General features: G+C 51.3%; 1 long non-coding RNA gene across 1 annotated transcript in view; it reads left to right on the top strand.

The window, feature by feature from the left end:
* LOC116534744 overlaps positions 1-2,569 on the top strand; it is a 9,246-nt gene extending 6,677 nt beyond the window's left edge. Inside the window, exon 3 of the long non-coding RNA XR_004261858.1 lies at positions 2,559-2,569. This is a non-coding gene — a long non-coding RNA (uncharacterized LOC116534744). The remainder of the gene's footprint in view (positions 1-2,558) is intronic.
* The last annotated feature ends 4,997 nt before the right edge of the window (positions 2,570-7,566 follow it).

Genomic DNA, 7,566 nt, shown 5'->3' on the forward strand with positions numbered 1-7,566 from the left:
CCCAGACCTGTTCAGAGTGGCAGAAACTCACCCATGCTGGCACCAAGCACAGTGCAGCCCTCCACACAGCCCCTCCCTGTCAAAATTATACCCGGCTGTCACTTCCTAACGCTTAGAAACAATAAATGCGGAATTATTCCAACAAGACTTCAGAGCTGCTGGATCAGCCGCCTCTTGGCATAGCATAGCTGAAGGTGGGAGGCTGCACAAGCCCTGTTTTCTCCCCATCACCCAAGAAGGTCCTGGCTTGACTCTCCCGTCTACATCACTGGCTGCCCTGGACAGCTCTCCACACGAAGCCAGCTGCTACCGGGAATCGTACCTCCACGTCCGATCTCCCTGAAGTCTTTTTCTTTTTTGGTCACATTATAAATGAGGTGACAGATGCTCTGGGAGACCCTGATGTCCACTGGTCTACGTCCTTTGAGATCTGGCTAAGACTGCCTTGTTTTCCCAAGCTGGTGCTCAGCGGTATTCCCATCCAATCTCATAGTCTCTGTGGCCAGGCTGCTCCTGAACTCCTGAACTCCTGACCTGAGGTGATCCTGCAGCCCTGGCTTCCCCAAGTGCTGGTATTACAGGCATGAGCCACAGCCCTCGGCCCATAGAAGCTTTCAGTTCATTTATGCAGAGCTGAAGCTGGGAGAATGAAAGCCTAAGCTTAACCTATTCTTTCCCCACTTTCTCCAGCAGCCAGCCAATATTATGCTCCTCAGCTTAACTAAAATGTCCTCAGGTATCACCAAACACATGGACACCCAGAACCTTGCCTTTTGTATGCGTTTGACTGGGAGTATCCAGTGGTAATATTTTGTGTATCTCTATTGCCACATTACGCTGTGGAGTACCTAAATGCCCTCTTTGCCACTGGAAATAGGTTTAAGATTTCCTCTCTTCTAGTACCAAAATTTGTATCAGTCAGGGTCTCACCAGAGAAACAGAACAAGCAGGAGGATGTAGGGAGTACTGAGAGTTTTATTTATTTATTATTATTATTATTATTTTATTTTTACAAGGCAGGGTTTCACCATGTTGGCCAGGCTGGTCTTGAACTCCTGACCTCAGGTAATCTGCCCGCCTCGTCCTCCCAAAGTGCTGAGATGACAGGCGTGAGCCACCACATCTGGCCAAGAGTTATTTTTTTAACTTCTAAATTTTGTATTTACATAGTGGGTGTATTTATTATGGGGCGAATGAGGTATTTTGATACAGGCATGCCATGCATAATAATCACATCAGGGTGAATGGGGTATCCAACTCCTAGAACATTTATTCTTCATGTTACAAATAACAATTCTATTCTTTTAGTTATTTTTAAGGTGTAATTAAATTATTATTGACTGCAGTCCCCCTTCTGTGCTATCAAACACTAGGTCTTATTCATCCTTTTATTTTCTGCACCCATTAACCATCTCTCCCCAACCCCACTACTCTTCCCAGCCTCTGGTAACCAGCCTCCTACTCTGTAGCTCCCTGAGTTCAGTTGTTTTTATTCCTAGCTCTCTCCATTTCCATCTATGTTGGTGCAAATGACGGGATCTCATTTTCTGAATGGCTGAATAGTACTCCGTGTGTAAATGTACCACATTCCTTTGTCCATTCACCTGTTCATGGACTCCAAGGTTGTTTCCAGAGCTTGTATTGTGAATAGTGCTGCAATAAACATGTGAGTGCACATACGTCTTTGATGTACTGATTTCCTTTCTTGTGGGTATCTACACAGCAGTGGGATTGCTGGCTCATACGGTAGCTCTATTTTTAGTTTTTTGAGGAACCTCCAAAGTGTTCTCTCTAGTGGTTGTACTAACTTATGTTCCACACATCTGCACCAACGTATGAGAGTTCCCTTTTCCCCACATGCTTGCCGGCATTTGTTATTGCTGGTCTACTGGACACAATGGACGATTCTTCCCCAGAGCCTCTGAAGGGGCCACAGCCTGCTGACACCCTGGTTTCAGACTCTGGCCTCCGGAATGTGGCAATACGTTTCTGCTGTTTTAAGCACCAGCTTGTGGTGGTTTGTTATGGTAGCCCTGGGAAGCGAATGCACGGCCACACAAACTTTCTCTGATACGTTGAGTCTTGAGGGTATGTGAGATTGCTTCCGCTGGGCCCAGGGCCACTGCAAGGCGGGGGAAAGAGTGTTTAGAGATTCAAGGGACGTAGGCCATGGTCCTGGTGCTTGTGGTCAGCAGGGTCACAGATTCCTAGGGGAAACTGTTGGGTCTGAAGGGTTCTTGGCTCCCTTGTCCGTTTGTGGATGGGCTCTGGGAGCTGGGCCTCAGGAAAGGCAGGGGGAGGGGTGGTCAGGAGTAGCTCAGAGGAAGTCCAACCAAGGCCTGAGAGCTTTGGACCTATCTGTGTGGGGAGTGAGGATGAGGTGGCCCTGGAAGGCTCTGTCCAGTTCTTCGCCAAGATGGAAAAACAGCCCATCCCTAGAAAAACTGTTTCTACCACATCACGGCATTTAGTTAAAAACTGCCCAGTTAGTGGTCTTGGGACTTTGATCCTGCTATAGCCACAGGTGGCCTGAGGTATCGGACAGAGCTGGCCCCCAGGCCCACTCCAGTCCAGCTCCCAAATCAGGGGCCTGGAGAACCAAGAATGCCAGTCCAGATGCTTGTCTCGTGCTCCCCGTGTCTGTGGGGATTTTCTCCGGGAACTCCGTTTCCTTCGACATCACAAAGCTATTGATGCAGAGGGGTGTCTACAGTGTCCCCATGCATGGGTGAGCGTGGCTGGCTGTGAGTGTGTCCTGAGATGGGGTGGGGTCCTGGCTGGGGCTGGTTCCACTTTGCGCCATCCTGAGCTGCCGGGCTGGCCTCTGGCCACTGCTGCTCTGAAGTGGATAAGTGGATAAATCATGATCTGACTTATTTTTTAGTAATCATTCTTAAAGGTATGTATAGCTGACAATTATTTTAATATTTAATATGAAAGTATTTGGGGTCTTTATGTAGATGATTGGTGATGTTTTTGTGACCAGGAATATAGCATAGGAACTTACTCTTGTCTATTGCAATTAACTTCTGGGAAAGTTGGTTTCCTTACCGCACTTCAAGTTGCACCTCCGAGAACCTTATCAGTGAGCTAAGTGAGGACTTACTGCGCCCACCGTGCACCCCTGCCTTTCTGGGCCTTGGGAGGCTCAGATCCTTTCCTGTCTATCCTAGTAGTCACTGCCCTGCGCAGAGGAGAGGAGGCTTCAGTTAGGCGCTTCCTAAGGAGCCTGCAGGGTTATAAAAATCCCCAGATGCACCTGCAGGGCCCCGGCCTGAGCTTCCCGGCCTGGCACTCAGGTTGCGGGGGATGTGGAGCGGGGGCACTGAGTGGCCGTGGGGAGGAAGGAATGGGGTGATGGAGAGGAAAGGGTAGAGTAAGATGAGGGAGATGAGGGCGGGACAGGAGAAGGGAGAAGGGCGGGGGACAATGGTGTTCATGGGGAAGAATACGGCGGAGGGAGCGGGGAGAATAAGCTGGGGGAGTGGAGTGGGGAAGAGGAAGGCAGAGGAATGGGGGGAGGGAAGTGGAAGAAGCATGTGCGGGTGGGGGATCTGAATGGAGGAGGGTAGGAGAAGGTGTTGGAAGGAGGGCGAAGGGCGGAAGCAGTGACGGGCCAAGAATGAGCCCCAAGTGGTTGGTTCAGCCCACTTGTCCCAAGAGGGTGGGGAAGAACTGGGTGGGGGATGGGTGGCCTTGTGGAGAGGTGGGGAGGGGAGAGCCTACTCCCTCCCCAGCATCAGCAGCATCAACAACCATTGTAACTTATCAACTGATCTCCCCTCAAATCGGCACTTACTGGGCACCTCCCCATGCCAGGCACAGCGCCCTGGTGGCCAGGTCCACCCTACCTGCCATGCGGCCCCCGCCAGGGCGTGCCACTGGGGGTTGATCTTGGAGTCTGCCCTGGCATCTGTGGTCCAGCCACTTCACTGTGAGCTGAGCACCACTGTCCCCACTTTTTAGACTGAAGCCAGTGGAGAGATGGGGAGAGTGGGCTCTCCAGGAGTGTGGGGCCCTGGTCACTCTGGGTGACCTGCTGGCTGTCCAAAGGTCTCTGCAGGCTTGACCAGGGCATGTGCCCCAGGAGAGGACTGCTGGCAATTGGGGTGTGGCCTAAGCCACCTGGTATTCTCCTGCCTGGCCCTCACAACTCCGGGAGTCCCAGGCACGATGCTGGGGAGCTGGCTCCAGCTGGGCTTCAATACTGGTCCTGTCCGGACCTTCTCAGAGCCTTGGCCGCCTCTTCTTGGCAATGAGCATGATAATTTACCCTCTTTACAGTGCCGTTGGGTGGTCTGTTCAGCAGCAAACAATTACTGGGTACTTGCTGGGTGCCAGGCCCTGTGCTGGACTGGATGTGTGGTGGCTGTAGGACAGCAGGTGGCTGGGGTCCTCTGTGCTTGGAAGCTGCCCCAGCCTGGGCATACAGCAGGCACAGCACACATGCCAGATTTTCCTTGAGCTCTCCTCAGGTTGCACGTGCACCCTCGTCCCATCCTCATTGCAACCTCTTGAGACCCCAGCCCTGACAGGCAGTCCACTCTTCTGCTGGCCTCCTACCCCTACCCTGGGCTTGCATTTGAGGAACAAGCCCGATCAGCACCAATGGGCTCTGCCAACAGTCCCCTCATGGTCTGTGGGCCCCTGGGAGCTGCCCTGAGCTAGCGTTTCCATTTCCCTTTCTCCATCAAAGAGGTGACTGCCTTTGCACTGTCAGTTTGCCCTCCTGCTAAGGCCTCACAGCTTTAGCTTAAGGTTGGTTCAGCCTGCTTGTCCCTGGCTTGATGAGGGCAGTCACCAGATCACACGGGATTTCAGGGCGGAGCCCTATGGAAGCTTCAAGCTCCCTTTGAGCTAGGAGATTCTTGTAAGAGGTTCCCCACTTACTAGCTGTGGAATTTCAAAGCTAAGTTTCCTCTTGGCCTCAGTTTCTATATCTGTAAAATGAGGCTAATCTACTACTGGTTGGGGCTGTTGTGAGTGTTAAATGTACCCTCACTGTGGCCAGCATGCAGCTGTGCTTGATGGAAAGGAATAGATGCATTTAAGCTCTTATGAATATTCTGCAAGACTTCAGCTGGCTGCCCACCCAGCATGAGCTCTCCTCCTTCCAGCCACTCCTTCCTTCCAGAGTGTGGTGTGGTGTGGGTGGGGCATGTGACCTGGTCCAATGCCACTTCCCCATGCCATCCGCTGGCTTCAGGGATTGGCTGGGGGATGGACATGTGATCTACTCAGCCAATGAGCTGTGTTGGGACTTTTTCTGGGAATACTGAGAAATAGATTCTTGCTTCTTGAGTTGGATTTGAAGCTGAGTCACTTTCTTGGACCATAGGGAGATAACTTGTCTGAGAATGAAGCCAACAACCTTGGGGCCATCAGTTGAGCCCAAAGCAAGCTGTTCCTGAAGCCCATATGTAAGATTTTCACCCATCCATGCAATATTTACTGAGTACTGTTATGTGATAGGTATCACTCCAGTTGCTGGGGCCACTGCTGGGAAATAGTTCCCACCTCCAGATGTCACAGTCCTGCTTAAGACCTTTGTTGGGAACGCTCTTTCCTCAATATCTCCATGGCTCTCTCCTGCATCTCCTTCAAGTCTTGGCTCACAGCTTATCCCTTTTGGGGGATGCCCTGACTGATTCAAAATTACATGCCCTCAGACCTCGCCTATCTTTTCTGATTTATTTTACTCCTTAGCACCAGTAACCATGTGGCGTACTCTATGAAATACCTACTTTGTTCATTTTCTGTCTCTCCCACTAGAAATGTCAGCTCCATGAGGGGAGGGATTTTCATGCGTTGTTCACAGTGGGTCCATAGAACAGAGTACCTGGAACAGAGTCTGGCATAGAACGAGTGCTCTGTATTGAATAAGTAGCCAGGGCTGTCAGGAGGTGGCAGTGCCCTGGCAGTTGGAAGGTTTCTGAAGGAGCCATCCATTTGAGAAGCCCCCAAGGGAGAGTACAGTATGTGGCTGCTGTGGCCAAGCAATTCTCTTCTGACTTAAACCAGCTGAATTAACTTTTTAAATTTCAGGGCAGAGCGGTGGTCACCTTCTGCCTTCCGGGACGCTGAGTTGTGCTTGGTAGCCTGCGATACTGGAGAGCTGCCCCTGGAGGGCGCCAGGGAATCTCGTTGCTGGACTCGGACGGCCTCCAGTAGAGATGACATGACGGTGGTAGTGGCAGTAACGGAGCATTTGCTTTTAGGTCTGTTTTAACTTTCGCAACAGCCGTACGAGACAGGCACAGCACTCATAACAGATGGGGGGAGAAAACTAAGGCGCAGAGAGGCTCACGGTCCCTCCGAGTTAAGTGGCAGAACCAAAAAAGAATCAGAAAGGAGTTAAAAATCACCATTTTTCTGTACAGCCAGAGGGAAGCAGGGAGGGACCCTGGGTGAAGAGGCTGTCATCCTTGAAGGCTCATCGTGCTGGGGTGTGACCCCTCTCAGGGCTGCTGGAGCCTCCACCCTGGCTCCCTGCTGCATGTCTCCCAGCAGTGGCCTGTGTCCTCATAACTGTGCAGCCAGACCAGCCTGCTCAGCTGCAGGTGAAATGGACAGAAAGCCCCATCCCTGCCCATTTTGAGGATTAAGAAGACTTCCTGGAGGAAAACATGCTTAACTGGAGACCAGAAAGAGGACTAGGAGTCAGGCAGGTGAAGAACTGTGGGCAGAGAGACCTGAGGGTATGGGGGCTAGGGATGAATTTCTTCACAAGCTCTTCAGGGAGGGTTTACCTGAACCCAATGAGCAAATGCACCACGACTTTCCTAGCCCACATTTCCAACCGTTTGCCTTTACTGTAAACATTCAGAAGACGCATCCAACTCCTTCCGCTCTGGCAGAACAGAGAGCCTTATCTGCAGCCCAATCTCAGAACTGTCTCAGCACTGGGCTTTACAGTTTCCAGACCAGCCTCTGGGACAGGAAGCTGGGGGAGGGGCAGGGGGCAGCGGTCAAGGGCTATAGGGCCAGTGCCTTGCAGAGGCTGGGAATCCCCTTCCCAGGACTTGAAGACCCTAGAAACCGGAAGCCCCCCTGCCACACACACAGAAGCACCCTGCCACGTGGCTGACTCAGCTTCCAGCCCCCTGGGGTTCTGGCTTCCTTTGGGGAGATATTTTACAACCAAAGTTTTCTTCCCAGCACCTGGGTGGGTAGGACTGCCTTGGGCTGCTAGCATCTCTTAGTTAACCTCTCGGGTTTTACTTACCTTATCCAGAAGGGTTGAATGGCTTATTAATTGTGCATACAGCAAAGTCTGGCACATAATCAGTGTGACTCTTTCTTTTTGGCAAAAACAACATGTTTCATAGTGTGACTCTCATTATTGTTGTGTGAATGTGATTTGATGCCGTAATTTCTCCTCTCTTCAATGTGGGGAGTCTTATTCTCTCAATACTCTAAGAATGAATGTCCAGCATGGATGCCAAGGGACGTTTTCTGCACCTGGAGGTTCAAGATGCCACTGGGGAAAGGGGAGGCTGCTAGCAAACGCCGTTTTGGTGGGGGCTCTATGTAGGAGAAAAGTATCCTAGCCTAGAGGTTGGAACA

The sequence above is a fragment of the Sapajus apella genome, unplaced genomic scaffold (assembly GCF_009761245.1).
Source record: "Sapajus apella isolate SASKATOON/1434 unplaced genomic scaffold, GSC_monkey_1.0 scaffold89, whole genome shotgun sequence".
Classification (NCBI taxonomy): Eukaryota; Metazoa; Chordata; class Mammalia; order Primates; family Cebidae; genus Sapajus; species Sapajus apella.